Raw genomic sequence first — 15,800 nt, 5'->3', positions numbered from 1 at the left:
GCAGTGAGGGACGCGGGGACCCTGGGAGGAGAACTGCTGAGCAGGACAAAGCATCTCACAGCCGGGAAAGCAGTACGGTCACCTCCCTCGTTTCAGTTAAATTGAAGAAGGGACTTGTGCTGGGTCCTGAGCTCCACAAGGCCCCGACACAGCAAGATCCCAGCTCCCTGGCCAAGGCTGCTTGGGTCTGTTTGCTCACGAAAACTGCAGCATAAGCAGCCACTGAGTTGTAATTAACTTTTCCTGGAGTAATTAAAACGTGAACTATCCCAAATGGTTGTAGTTGCCTCGTTTGGGGTTTACATTCGGCGTGGCGAGCCAGTCCAGGGAGGATTTATTGGCAAATGCCTGCAAGGAGCAGGTCTGTTCACCCAGGCCAGACCCATGTGTGCTTCGGCTTAAGGACATCAGAGGAATCCCGCATCCCAAAGCAGATTGCACTCACTGTCCTGCTTTTGTAGACTTGGCAATGAGACCCTAGGGGCATTTCAGGAGATCTGGCCAAAGAGGCCATTCAGCCAAAGGAGAGCCCAGGCCCCCGCAGCCCACCAACTGCTAGCCTTTCCTTGAGAACTTGACAATGAGCACTTGAGGATGCGGTGGGTTGGGTGTGGGGCAGGATCCTTTCTAAGGTTGCACAGATTTCTTTGCATTATTGGAGTCCCACCCTCCCTGGGGTCCTCAAAACCAAAGGCACAGATGGCTTCATCTGCAGTGTGTTGAACAGTGGCTCCCCCCAAAAGACATGTCCACATCCTAATCCCCGGAACCTGTAAACGTTATCTTATCTGCAAAAAGATTCTTTGCAGAAGTAATTAAAGATCTTGAGATGAGATCATCCTGAATTATCCAGCTGAGTCCTCAATCCGATGACAAGTGTCCTTGTAAGAGAAAGCAGAGGGGATTTTGGACAGAAGAGGGAAGATAGAGGGAAGAGGAGGAGGCCCTGGACCATGGGGCAGAGATCAAAGCCATGTGGCTACAGATTCTCCCCTCGATGTCTGAACACAGTGTGGCCTTCCTAGATTTCTGGTATCTGGCCTCCAGAATGGTGAGATGATAAATTTCTATTGTTTTAAGCCACTAAGTTTGTGGTAATTTGTTACAGCAGCTGCAAGAAACTAATACAGTCCACACACTGGATGTCTATAAATATTGCTTTAGGCATGTCTCTGCTACTTAAGTTATGCCATACTTAGTTTCCTTTTAAAAACTATTTTATTTTGAGATAATTGTAGATTCACATGCAGTTGTAAGAAACAGTACAGAGAGACCCCCACACCCTTCACCCCTTTTCCCCCAAAGGTAACATCTTGGGTAACTAGGGTACAGGATCAGAACCACGAAATTGACATCAATAGAAAACACCCAGCAATGCAGATTTGCCAGTTTCACATGCCAACCCGCCCAATGAGGGTATTTAGTTCTATGAATTTAATCACACGTGTAGTTTCCGGAATCCACCAGCACAGGCTCCCTTGGGCTCCTTCTACAGCCTCTCCACCTCCCTCCTGCTCCCTAACCCCCGTCACCACTATCTGCTCTCCCGTCTCTGTAATCTCATCATTGCAAGCAGGTTATATACTATGTAACCTTTCGAGACTGGCTTTTTCCACTCAGCATAATTTCCTTTGATCCATTCCTGTTGTTGAGTGTATCAGTAATTTGTTCCTTTTTATTGTTGAATAGTGCTCCATGGTGGGGATGGACCACTGCTTGCTTTGTGTGTGTGTGTGTGTGTGTGTGTGTATGTGTTTGTGTGTGTGCGAGAGAGATATTTGTGGCAATTAGATTTTTTATTTTATTTTATTTTTTGGGCCACTGCTTGTTTATCCACTCACCTGTTGAAGGACATCTGGGTTATTTCCAGTTTTGGGCTATTGTGAATAAAGCTGCTGTGAATACTGTACAGGATTTCATGGGAATATACATCTTCATTTCTCTGGGATAAATGCCCAGGAGTATAATTGCTGGGCCACCTGGTGATGGTGTGTTTAGTTTGGTAAGAAACCACCATCCTCTTTCAGAGCAGCTGCACATTGTGTGTCCCCACCAGCAACGTATGAGGTTTCTCTGCGTCATGGCCAGTGTCACTAATTTCACTTTAGCCATTCTGATAGGTAGATGGGCAGTGAAATCTCACTGTACTTTTATTATAATTAGTTTTTAAACAATTCCTCTTCCCTGTTAGACTGCCGATCTTCTTGAGGGAGGAACTGTGGCTAATTCATTTTTCTGGCCGTGGTATCCAGCTTCATGGCAGTTTATTCAATGTTTGCGTTTCATGTCAATGTTTAATGGTTCAGCAGGGCCACTCTGGAGGAGACCTTGGGTCCCTTGAGGCTCATCTGTAAGATCTCCCATTCTGAGAATGTGCTCCAAGCCTTTGCCCATGCAGCTGTGAAAGAGGTGACACCAGCAGGTAGGGCTGTGAGCACCTGGGGAACAGACAGTTACCAGGCGCTTTAGGAACCGTCTTGATTTATCCTCACAGGTGAGAAAAAACGAGGCACAAAGAGATTAAATAAGCCATGGTTCATAACCTTGACTTGCTTTCAGTCAAGTTAAGGAGTGAATAGGCAGCATCAGATGTTAAAACACGCAGCAATCATGGTGCAGGGGCTGGAACACAGGTCAGAGCTGACTGTACCCCCACACCAGGTGCACAGAAGCTGTGCCCTCGCTTTGGTCTTCATCCTGGGAATTCTTCTGCTAGTTCACCTGCAAGCATAGATCTTTAGCCCACTAACTGTTAGCCCTTCCTCTTACTATACAAATTTTAGTGCCATACATTTTCTTAAAAATTTAAGTACATCTGTAAGTTTTGATATGTAGCCTTTTCATAATTTTTCAGTTCTATGACTTTTTCAATAAAAAATATTTTTTAAAGTTTAATCCAGGAGTACTGAAGTAATTATTTAGAAATGTGCTTTTAAATTTCCAAAATAAAGTATATTGCTTTTATGATAGATTTCTAACGCAATTGAATTACGGTCAGAGAAAGCGTTCTTTTTGAAACTGATATTTAAGAAGTTTTTGAAACTTGATCTAGTACACGGTCAAGTCTCATAAATGTTGCATATGTACTTGAGAAGAGTATATATTTTCCAGTTGTTGGGTGTAGAGTTCTATATATTTTCATCAGACTCAGCTTATTGCATTATTGAAAATTTCCATATTTGTGTTTGATTTTTCCATTACTGAGAGAGACGTGTTAAAAGTTCTTACTATGATGGTGGATTTATTATTTTCTTCAAGGGACATCTCTTAGTTTCTGCCGTATATATTAAGGTCATGTTATTAGGTCCATTTTGTTTAGAATTTTCCTGTCTTCCTGGTGAACTGAACTTTTACGATTATTCACCAGTAATACTGTCTAGTCTCATCATATTTTAGTGTTCAAATCTATTTTTCCATATAGGTGGCTAATATTTGTCTGATATCTCTCTTTTACAACTTATTTATATGTTTTAAATATTTTTAGACAAAATATAACTGAATTAAAAGTCTAATCTGACCATTTTTTAACTGTTGAATTTTGTCCATTTGTTTATTTATTTTTTGTGGCTGCTGATAAATGTTGCACTGTTTTGTGATTTCTCTTTGTTCCGCGTTTCTCATGTCCCTTCCAGCCTTCTTTTGAATTGATTACATATTTAAAATCCATGTTCCCTTTTCTGTGTGTTTGACCTCTACAAAACTACAATCTTTTTTATCCCTCTGGTGGTTACCTTTAGAATTTTAACATACAAACTTAACTCAGAACCTAACCTCAATGCAAACACCTTCCTCCTTCTGAACAATCCAAAAAATTTAGACTATTTTATTTTATTTTATTTTTTTTTTTTTTTTGCGGTACGCGGGCCTCTCACTGTTGTGGCCTCTCCCGTTGCAGAGCACAGGCTCCGGACGCGCAGGCTCAGTGGCCATGGCTCACGGGCCCAGCCGTTCCACAGCATGTGGGATCTTCCCGGACAGGGGCACGAACCCGGGTCGGCAGGCGGACTCTCAACCACTGCGCCACCAGGGAAGCCCCTAGACTATTTTAAATTTAATTGTATTGCCAACAGCATTATTGAGGTTCATATTTTATTCTATCTTCTACTCAATTAGGATTTATTATCATTATTTTAATGTCAGTGTTTATTTAGATTTGCCTACACTTTAGTCTTTCCTCACCCCTTCTCCTTGCCACCCAGGACCTTTACTCTGGCACATTTTCCTTGACAGCTTCTCCAGGGATGTGTCTGTGGGTGGTAGACTCTTGCAGTTTCTGGCTGTTCTGAGATTCTGGAGCTCAGGACGTGACCTGGTGTCATGAGCCTCGGACAAGCCGTGTAGACGAAAAATGTCCCTCCCAAACGACTGTCGCCCCGAGGATGCCCTAAGTATTCAAGGCACCATGAACATGTGAAAGAAGGTCGGGGTGGTCCCCTTCCCTTGAATTCTCCATGTGGCTTGACTGGCCAACAGAGGACTACCGGGTACCAGTCTCTGCCACCCTCCCGTAAGTGGACGGGGCTGGCTGCAGGAAGAAAGCCTGTGACCTGACTGTCCCAGGGAGTGGAGCCCTCTCCACCCGCCATGAGCTCAGTGGATTTGTCTCTCGAGGTCTCCACCCTGGGGCTGGCCCCTTCCATCCAGTCTCCCCTGTGGGGCCAGCCTCCGAGTTTGTCAGTTTCTCCAGCAGGAAGGAGCAGATGGGTCCAACGCTCATCCGGAGGGGCCTTTGGGCGCCAGCATGGGATGGGAGGAAATGGGCTTGTGGTGCAGGATGGACCCCCTACCACCTGCGGGCCCACACCGCTACCTCCTCTCTCACCCTCATCTCTTCCCACTCCTGGTGGTGAAGCCCTGCAAGCTGAACCTGCGTTTCCATCATGTTTGTCCTCTTGAAGACTTCAGCAAATACGATGCCAACACCAGAGCAAAGAGCTTGCATTGTTTGAGATCCGGATAAACTAATTGTCTTCCCCAGAAGCAGACTGTCACTTTCTCTTAGTTAAAGAGGGTTGAGTGATGGAATATAAATTGGAAAAGAAGTTTATCTCTGATGAATGAGGTTTGGCTCGTGTGAATAATTGCTGCATAGGAAAAGGATTTCAACCTCCTTTGTGTCTCCTGGCAAATCCTGCAGATTTAAGAGGATGAAGGAGAATTTAGAGATAATTGGGTGCATGGAAAATGGACTTGGTCAGCACAACAGGCCGGAAGTCAAGAACTGAGGTGTATTCTTGGCCTCACCATGGACTCTCTGGGGTCATGAGTTTGTAATTTCTATTACCGCTCTGAGGGTCTCATAAGCCACAAGAAATGCCTCTCTCAAAATAGCTCTGTGGATAGTGAGAACCCAACCATAGCTACTTGGGCCTTTGGTCCAATTTTAGGCAAGAGGGCTTCGCTCTGGTGCAGAAGGACTCTGAATGTGCCCTTAGAAACCTGAATTTGAGACCCAGGACTGCTCCAGCTCCAGGGACACAGTGAAGCCACTCACAGTCTGAATACATTTGAAAAATACCCATTTGTAATAGAAACACCTTCATTTTATGATACATTAAAATTTCTTGTTTGGAGTAAACTGAGAAGGATAAATTGTGAAATGGATAAAGGAATATGCTCTCTGCAGGACAACTTAATGGACACAGTACTTGGTGATTTTTAGAGTAGACACTTCTAATTGGAGTATAATGGAAAAGTGCTCAAATCCCTGTATCAAATCAATGTCTAATCACACAATGGACATCTCTATGTAGCCACCACCTACATGGAGAAGGAGGTCATTGCCAAGGCCCAGAGTCTTCATGCCCCTTCCCAGGTCCTTCCCACACACCCCCTCAAAGGTAACCACTGTCTTGCCTTTAAACATTTTTACTGACTGTACAATTAACACCACACACTATGTGTGTATAACTGATATCACACACTATGTATTCTCTTGACTCTGGTGCTTTGTAAGTAGCATTTTGTTGGTGAGATGTACTTGTGCTGTGTGGAGCAGTGCTTTGCCCACTCTGCATTTTTCTATAAAATGGATGAGATAACCCTCATAGGTGGGTTCCGGGGAGGATGGGACAAGGTGGGCCACAGAGGCCCTGAGAGGAGGGTGCATGGGGACCGTTGCTTAGACACAGCATCCATGGAGTCTCCACCTTAAATCACACGGACCCTGGGATTAAAGGTTCAGTATTTAGGATTCTAAAACTCAATCCACTCCTTGTGCTCCAACTGGTTTGTCAGTAAATCCAGAGCCAACTTTGCCAACATCCCCAGAAGACTCTGGGGAAACGTTCAGGACCCCTTGACCAGCAGAGCTTTCAGAGCCTCTGGTCAGGCTGCTCTTTCCCGACTGCCGCTTGCCCACAAAGGTCAATGCCTCTAGATGAGCTCCATGCACACTTCATTCCTCCCTCCCTCCCAGAACCCTTGGGAAAGAAAGCACAGAGAGGAATCCCTGTGGGCTCAGCCAACCCCGAGCCCCGTCAGGACATGAACCAATGACTTTGAATGTGGTGCTAAGCCTGGTGGGGACCGACCACGTCTCACCCCAAATTCCAAAGGAGAACCGGAGGGAGGCCGGGTCTGTCTGCAGCCTGGGGTCCTCGGCCGCTACCTCTGCTGTAGAGGATGCAGCAGAAGACCTCGCTCCTTTTCAAGTGGGCAAATTTGGAGCGTCTGGCAGGGCCATACATTTCCACCCCCCTTCCCATCACAGCAGGCCTGCTCTGTTATGTGTCCAGTAGGAATTCTTTTCATTATCTTCCCTCTCAACTTAATTAATCCACATTCCATAATGAACCTTGAAATTTCTATTAAACACATCATTACTAATCAGCGCAGAGCTGGTGGCGGCTTCTTACTGCCGTCAGGGTGTTTGGTGGTGCCGGGCTGCCTTGCCTGACTTGGGGCCTGGGCGCCGGATCCCAGGCCAGCTGGGGCTCAGGAGCAGTCCTGGGACCCCATCTGTCCTCGGGAAGGTCAAGAGTGACCCGTGTGGTGGTTCCCGTGGGGTTGTCACCACCCTGGGCGTGATGCTCACTGACCCCTCCTACGGGGCTGGCAGCTCCATCTCACCGAGGCCTCGTGCTGGGCTCCGGGGTGGGGGGGAGTCAGGAGTGAGCCATGGACCTCGCCTTCCGTCTCAGGAAGATGCTGCCACGTCATGGCTGGGCTGGATGATGTGACACATAGCGAAGGTGGGTCCCCACAGCGACCCCTCTGAGGCTCAGTTTCTTTGAGTAACAGAACAAATTTGCATTTACACCTCTCCCCACTGTTTCCCACGAGGGCTCCCATTGACACCATGTGATTCCCACAGACAGGACTTCCTAAGCCCGGGTCTTGTACCACGTGGATGGGACAGGTAGGCGCCATGTAAGCATCGTCCATGCAACTCAGGCTGTGCCTGGCCCCGCTCAGCCCTGCACCGCTTCCTGCCTGGGCCGCATTGCCCCAGCTGTGACCTGCAGCCCCGTGAACAGCTGCTCAAGGCCCTTCCACTCCTCCCCTCTTCTTCTCCTGATCATGCCTCCTGATGAAACCCGACCCGAGAGAGGTCAGCTCCTCCCCTTTTCCTGGTGTAGTTGAAACTACAGTAGTGAACATAGTGAACATAACCCTCAGGGGGCACCCGCTCCGGGCCCGGCTCATCCTTGCCCTGTGGGTGCCTGCGTTCTGCTCTCTCTTCCCTCCTCCCACTTCACCCCTCAGTTTCCTCTCACAGAGGAAGTGGAAGCTTCCAGAGGCTCCTTCACGCTCCTCCCCCTGACCTGGGACCCGCCTGCCCACCTTCCCTCTCGTGGAGCCTCCACTGTCCCTGGAACCTGTGCCTCTTATGTCCTCAAAGGCATGGCCCATCTCCCATCTTACGGGGTCATCCCCACCCTTGCACACGTCACCCTGCTCTCTGCTGGGAAAACACGCTCATCCCATCTCATCTTCTGTCTCCTTGCCTCCCCTTCTGTGTCCAGCCCTCCTCACTGGGGCCTTTGGCCCACCCGCACGGAAGTGGCTCTGCCCGGGGATGCCCCTGACTTTCATGGACGAAAGCCAGCACCTTCCTGCCCATGACTTGGCCTCTCTACCTCATCCTCCAGAGCCTGCCCTGCGTCCCTGGCCTCAGTTGTCCTACTCACTGACCCCTACTGAGCTGCCCCAGCAGTTTGGGCAGAGCCGGCCCCCTCCCAGCCAGAGCAGGGACCCCATCCACGCTCTGCCTGGATGCGTCCTGGTGCAGCCTCCAGTTCTGAGGAAGCCGTCACTGATGCTGTGGTCCCCACAGGGTCCCTTCCCAGAATACGGCGGAGAGCGGGGTGCCGGCTGGGTTCTTGGTCAGACTTCAGGCCCCTACGGTGGAAGACAGACTTGCTCTGTCGTTGTTCTCCTGGAACGTCACTTGCTGCGAAGGCCAAGCTGTCAAAGGACACAAGCCTTGCTCGGCCTCTTCCTCACGTCCCTCTTCCAGGCCCCCCGTCCATGCTCCCGCTTTCAGTTTAAGCGTCAAGGTGTTGTGTGTGATTCGTCTGATGGTGAAACTCTTCTAAGGAGACAAATGGGAGGCAGGCTGGTGGAGAGTCTGGGGCAGGGCCTGATGCAGGTGGATGCCAGCTCCCTGGAGGGCAGTTGGAGTGATCGAAGGCCCTGGCCTCCTTCCTCACAGAGAAGAGCAGGGCAGCTCCTTGTAGCCAACTGCTGGCAACCTGTGTCTTCCTGCAATCAGCAGTTAAGTGCCTCTTAAAGAACTGAGTCTCACTGGGCTAAAACCCGGGTGTCGGCGGGGCTGCCTTCTTTCTGGAGGCTCCGGGGGAGAAGCCTTTTCCTCGCGTTCTCCAGCTTCTAGGAGCTGCCTTCCATCCTCGGCTTGTGGACCCTTCCTCCTTCTCCAGTCAGCAGAGTTCCCTCTTCAAATCGCTCTCTCTCCCCTCTGCTTCCACTGTCACACCTTTCTCTGACTCTGACCCTCCTGCCTGCCTCTCCCCCTGTAAGGATGCTTGTGATGACATTGGACCCACCAGGACAAATGGCGGGTAACCTCCCATCTCAGACACTTCAGCTCAACCACCTCTGCACAGCCCCTTTGCTTTGTAAGGCCATGTGTTCCCAGGCTCCAGAGAATGAGGAAGCGGACCTCTTCGGGGGGCCATCACTCTGCCAACCATACACAGTGGGCAGGAGAGACAGTCCTGCCTGTGTTCAGTGCTGGAAGCCAGGTGTGAGAACCACATCAGAGGTGGAGCACAGACAAGGCTCCTGTCTCGGTGGGTCCCGCACTTCCTGCATCTGACCAGAGCTGAAAATATACCTCTTCCTCTCTCTGTGTCTCAACTCTCCTTCCCCAGCGATCACATGCTCAGGCTCTTGATGAGGCGGTGACAGCTGGCAGCTGGGGACCATAACCCTCTCTCCTAAAGTTCAGAGGAGCCCCTGACCCTTGTCAGACACTTGGCCCCATCAACACGCTATAGCAGCACCCCATCCACTTGGAGACTGGAGCGGTTACTGCTTCCCTGCTGCACGTCTTCGCCAAATGGTGGGATGTTCGGGGTCAGAATGCACCTGTCACTCCAAGCTCTCACCGTCTTCTCTCTCTGATTGTCTCAAGAGATGGGCTGGACTCTGTCGGTCTCCAGTTGACCAGTCGGGAAGGGGTCTTCCCTCCTCGAGAGGTTAAAACACCCCTCCTGTGGCCACAGAGAACAGAGGCTGATCAGTCCGGGGACCAGCCTCTGCAGAAGGAGATCCACTGGCCTCTTTCTGAATCAGGCAGCCACCATTTTACAAGATGACACTGAAGACAAACGGTGATTTTATGAGTCTCTGAGGAAACACCGGGAGCTGGTGAGCAGGCTAAACCCTCTCCCAAAGGTAGAAAATTTGCTACAAACTAAAAAGTTTCCAAAGAGTCTTCCAGATGACTCAGCCTACCCTTTGCACTTTCTTCAAAAACGTGGATGAGAGGACCCCAGGAGAGAGCAGGACCCTGGTGCAGTCCTGTGCAAACAGGCCAGTTCATTTAACTTACTAAATGTTGTAGCTCGATCCCCATCTCAGTGAACAAACACACACACACACACACACACACACACGCGTGCATGGAGGCTGTTTGCCATCAACCAGGAAATGCTTTCATAGATCATGAAACTGATAAACTCTTAAGGTCCAAAGTCCAGTGTTCTGAATTAAACCTGGACAAAGAGTGTCCACGGGCTCACCTGAGAGTTGTAGCCAAGGGCGCATCTCCCTCTTTGGAAGGATATTCAGGCCCCTGCCCACCCTGGACACTGCATCCCTTTGTGTCTCAGGCAGTCATCACAGGCTCAAGAGGAAAACAAAGTACCAGGGTTGTTGACTGAGGATGTGCATACTGTCAAGGATGCCTCTTCAGTGGATGGGTCACCTCTGTTGTTTCTTTAGAGAATATAAAAGATATGGGTTTTTTTTTTCCCACAATGAAGTACGTCACCACTAGTTTGCTTCTGTGACTGTGAAGATGCACAAAGGGAGCACAGGCCTCACAGCCTGTGATTTGTTCCATGTTTGTCCTGTCAGACATCTGAGCGCCAACTTCAGCACCATGTCCGTGAACGTGTGGGCCGTGCATCTAGGATCACAGACCCACCGACACTCGCAGCGTCAGGGACGGGACCCAGCTCGTCTTTACTTTCTAATAAAGAAGCACACAGCTGTCACTCGGGGTGAAAATCTCCTCCTGTGTTTTATATTGAAATTTTATGTCAGCTAATATATTTATTTTAGCAAACTACCACGTAATTAATATGTTTGGGGGAGCTGTTGATTTTATGTACATTATCCAGAACTTTAAGGTGTTAAATGAATAGAAAACTAGATTGACTGTTATTATGAGCATGTCGGTAGAGAGTGCGTTGTCTAGATAACTTTGGAAAAAAACACCAGGACTTTTCCAAATGAACATTTCAATAATAATACCAGGCAGAAAAATGGGCAGTAGATACCATTATAATTCTAGTCCTTGTAGGTTTTTCGGGGGGGTGCTATCTTTTACAAAACTAAATAACCTTTAAAAACTGTATCTAGGGCTTCCCTGGTGGCGCAGTGGTTGAGAGTCGGCCTGCCGATGCAGGGGACACGGGTTCATGCCCCGGTCCAGGAAGATCCCACATGCCGTGGAAAGGCTGGGCCCGTGAGCCATGGCCGCTGGGCCTGCGCGTCCGGAGCCTGTGCTCCGCAACGGGAGAGGCCACAACAGTGAGAGGCCTGCGTACCGCAAAAAAAAAAAAAAAAAAACCAAAAAATGGTATCTACTTTTCAGTCTTTTAAGCAAAGCTCATCGGTATTCTTTGCATTTTATGAGGCTGAATTAAAAACAAAATGTCAGTTTTGCCTCCTCGTATCTTGAGGAAGAAAATCCAGAATCATCTCTGTCAATATCAGTGATGAATCATCTTTGGTCCAGATGCCACAGAGAGTGTGAGGGGCTCAGAGGAGAGGGTCTCAGAGAAGGAGACGCCCAGAGGTGAGCTGCACGCATTTCTAAGTGGGACGGGGGTGTGGTATGACATCATGTGGACCAGAGCTGCGATTTAGCTGCAAATGGCGCTCGGAAAGGTTCGTATCTGCCCCAAAGTCAGCTCTTCAGGGCTGCTTCCTGTTGGTTCACCAAAGAACTGAAGCATCCGAAGCAGTGCCAGGTACCTGACGGGCTTCCACCAATTATTTGTTGCATGAGTGGAAACCATTTTTGCGCCACAATGGCAAGCTTTGGAAATATTCCGTTATAGTATATTGAATATCGAACAATAATAATTGCTACTACTACTGCCAAAGCCACTTCTGAGAAGTTTCCCGAGTCAGCCTGTGTCCCGGAGGTTACTCTGGCTCAACATGGGTTTAAGTCCTGGCCATCAGCCCCAGGCCCACGTGGGTGCTCCGGGCATCTCTGGTTTTTAGGATCCTGCCTCTAGCTGTTAAGAGAGCCATCTGTATGGGTTTGAGTTTCTCGGACCACTTTCCCCTTCTAGGGCTCTGCTTCCTTGTCTGATACCTGAGCAGCTGATCTAGATGTTTCTGGGGCCCCTCCATGGGAGTTCAGGACCTCTGAGTGCAAAGGGTTGGACTTCCCTCCTACCAAAGCCACACTGTGTTGAGGCTTTGGTCTGAGATCCTCAGACTTGGCCGCATTTTGTTATGAGTGCCATCTCTTACTCCCTAGAGCAATAGAGGGACCACTTCCCCACTTCCCCCCTCCCTCCCTCCCTCCCTCTTCCCTTTCCTCTAACCAGGTTCCATAGGAGCCTACTCTGTCCCAGGCCCCATGATCAGGGCTGGGAACACAAGCATCAAACGTGAGCTCCATGTGGACCTTGCCCACATGGAATGCCAGTTGGAAGGGGAGAGCTGCAATGCAGACACGGGATTTCAGGATAGTGCAGTGAGAGCTTCCTGGGGCCTGGGGATGTGCTGGGAGTCTCCCCTCTGTGCAGGATTATGGGGGGAGCTGACAAGTGCTCTGGGCCTGGAATCAGAGAAGGGCAGGGCGGTTTGGGCAGGGGAGCAGCATTAGGAAGGTGTAGCACGGGGGATGCTTGCTGTGTCTGGGGACGGGGATGAGCTGGTGAGGGGTGATGAAGGCACAGAGAGGGACACGTGTGCCGGCCCGCAGCCCAGCAGAGAGGGGACCGAACCTTATTTCCTCCATCTTCTTTTGGTTTCTTGCTTGGACTGGACGGGCAAAGTCGTTGGGAGTTTGTGTGAGCAGATTTTCAGGTCATAAGTACTGCCCCACCCATGACCCAGCTGGCGCAAAGGCTCTGGGACCAGGGCTGTGCTTTTCCTCTCCTTTGGAATTTTACAGTCCTAACCTGCACTCAGCAGACACCTGACCACATGCTGGGCCCCAATGACTGGCCATCCCAGAATGCGACTCTGCAAGGCTGGCAGCATTCTGCTTTGAAGTTTCACATGGAAACGCTGGTCATGGAGGGACGTCCCGCGGTGTCCCAGAACACTTGGAAGTGGCCCCATATCTTTGGCAACCTTAGGGACCGCCGAGACTTTTCAGCAGATGGTTCACCATTTCAGTGTTGCATGGGGCAGGGTCAAGCCCGGCCTTCGATGAATCCTTGTGCCTCAGTGGGCTCCAGACTTTCTTTGTCATCCTTCCTGAGCTGAGGCAGGTTTAGAACATTTTTCAAATGACTGTGTTGTGTGACTCCTGGCTGATTAAGCAGCCATCAGCATCGGCCAGGAGAAAAACTGGGCACTTCCCTCCATCCCTATGGATGGCGGTGACCTGAGGCTACCTTGTGATGGTCAGGCTCCAATGTCCATCCAGCTATTTACAAAAGCTGGGTCACACACTCCTTGGCATTTGCCAGGTGGGGACATTTGCCATATTGTGTAACTGGTTGTGCCCCAAGGGTGCCCACACTCTGTACTTCTTTCTCTTGGAAATGGTGTGAGTTCCTTCGAAAGACACCCTGAAAAAATAAATAACTTCTTTTAAATGAAGTCAAGCATAACAGCGAAATGCAATATGAGATCCTGGAACAGAAAAAGGACATTTGTGGAAAACAGATGAAGCCCAAAAAATGTTTGTGATTTAGCTAATCCTATGGTACTAATGTTAATTTCTCAGTTTTGCTCATCGTGCCCTGGGTGTTGGAAGATGCCGACATTAGGGTGAGCTGGGTGAAAGGTACGCAGGGCTCTCTGTGCTAGTTTTTGCAACTTTTTCATACGTTTAAAATTATTTAAAAATAGGAAGTTTTTTAAAAGTCTTGTGACTGATATTTACAACACAAGGAACCTTCTCGTTTGATCCTCATGCAACCCTGTGAGGCAGCCACCGTTCCCATTTTTGTCACTGAGGAAACGAGCCTGCAGTGACCAGGCAGGTTAGTGATGGGGACACAGGTCCGGGAGAGTCCAAAGCTGGCCACTGGCAACTCCATCTGTCCCGGGAGGTGATGGGGGCTTGTTCCCCAGTGGGGGCTTGGCTCAGAGCTGAGACCTGGGTCCCCCGGGGAGAGCCTCCACGGGCGGCAGGCCTGTGGGTGCCCCCAGCTCCCTTTCGTCTGTTTTAAATGAACCCTCAGCCACTTCCTCCAACTCCTTATCTTGCCACTGCAGTGCTATTATTATTTATTACGATTATTTAAAATTTCCGTCTGGTCCATGTCTCACAAAGTATCTCTGAGAGCAAGCTGCGCGCATCCAGAGAACGGCTCCCAAGGGTCCCCCGCTGTCTCGTCTGGGGACCTCCCTGAAGGCCCAGCCTGGGCCTCACACCCTCTGCAATCCTCACCCTGGCTTCCCCCTTCCCCAGGCCCAGAGGGAGGTCAGGGAAATTGCTCCCCTTGTGGGTTTCTTTCATTCCCACTGTGGTTATTTTGGATTCTGCTCCACGGTGGGAACCGCCACACAGACCAGAGAAAGGTAGACATCCCCTGGGTCTGCCCTTATGCGGCAACATCCCTGCAGGACCCTCGGAGCCCTGCTCTTGGTGGAACGATGGACCCTCCGAAGCCCAGAAGCCCCCCCCAGTAGGCATCTCTTGATCTTCGTGAATTTCTGCAGGGGGCGTGTGAGGGAGGAGCATCCCGATAGCCCGGAGGAGAGGGCATCTCCCCAGGCTTGGACCTCCTTCCAAGACCCGGCCAAGGGCCAGGCCAGCCGTGGGATCTCCCCTCATGGGTGGGTGGTCCTGGGCTGGGTCCTGAGACTCGCAGGTGCCATCAGGCAGCAGGGGGACATCAAAGGATTGACTCAGGGAGTACGTCTGGGGCTGAGTCCCAGGGGCACGGAGGGGTGAAGTCAGGGCTGTAAAAATATTAAAAATAAAACAGCAGGAGCCACGTGCGTGGTTGCTCATAGCAGAACAAAGGCTAACTTAGAAGGCAGAGTCGTGGGCCTTCCCTGTCGGGGCTGGATCAACGAGCTACAGGATTGAAACCCTGGGGGCCGGCCCAGGGGTAGACTGACAGGCGGATCCATCAATTGGGAAGCCCAGAAACAAAACCAGGATCCTTAAGAATTTTCTCAATTATTAAGGTGATATTTCAAGTTGTGGCACAACGACTGATTTGTCAATAAGTGGAAGTGGGACTTCTACCTGAGCCTCTGGGAAAAGATGAAGTTCGATTCTCTACAGCTTATACCCTATACGTTCCAGGTGCGTTAAAGCACTAAGTCTAAATATTTAACATTCACATAATCTTGGGAACTCAGGAAAACCTTCAAAGGAGTCAATAGAGGCAAAACCTGTGACACAGACTAACAGCTTTGACGACACAGTGCTGGTCAGCGTGAGCGCCCGGGTGCAGCGTCTGGCGTGGAGATGAGCTGACAGGACGTTTACTCGGGGCCTCTGGGGACCACAGCGGGGAGGGAGGGGGAGGGCAGGCCTGGGCAGAGGGAGAAGGTGGATCCTGCCGCAGGATCCGAGGAGGCCCTTTCAAGCCCAGAGAGAGGTCTGAGCAGGTGGCTCTTCCGCAGTGCCCTGAATTGGGCTGGGGGCTGGGCATCATGTCTCTACACCCACTGGTCATTGGGAGAGCCAGGAAGGGGGCACCACAGCAGGGCACCACCACCCACACTGCACTCAGGAGACAGTGGAAATTCTGGGACAATAGGTTCAAAATGCACCAGAGAAAGAAATAAATCTTTAATAAGTAGAGAGTTTACAAAATACGTGACAAATCACTGAGAGAAGCTGTGATCATCCCAACAGAAGGATAGGCAACAGACACGAACAGGAAGCTCATTAAAGAAGCAGGACAAATGTACATTAAAGAGATGAAAACATGCCCAGCCTCACACGAAAA

The sequence above is a fragment of the Mesoplodon densirostris genome, chromosome 8 (genome assembly GCF_025265405.1).
Source record: "Mesoplodon densirostris isolate mMesDen1 chromosome 8, mMesDen1 primary haplotype, whole genome shotgun sequence".
Lineage (NCBI taxonomy): Eukaryota > Metazoa > Chordata > Mammalia > Artiodactyla > Ziphiidae > Mesoplodon > Mesoplodon densirostris.
This window is presented reverse-complemented; position numbering follows the sequence as displayed.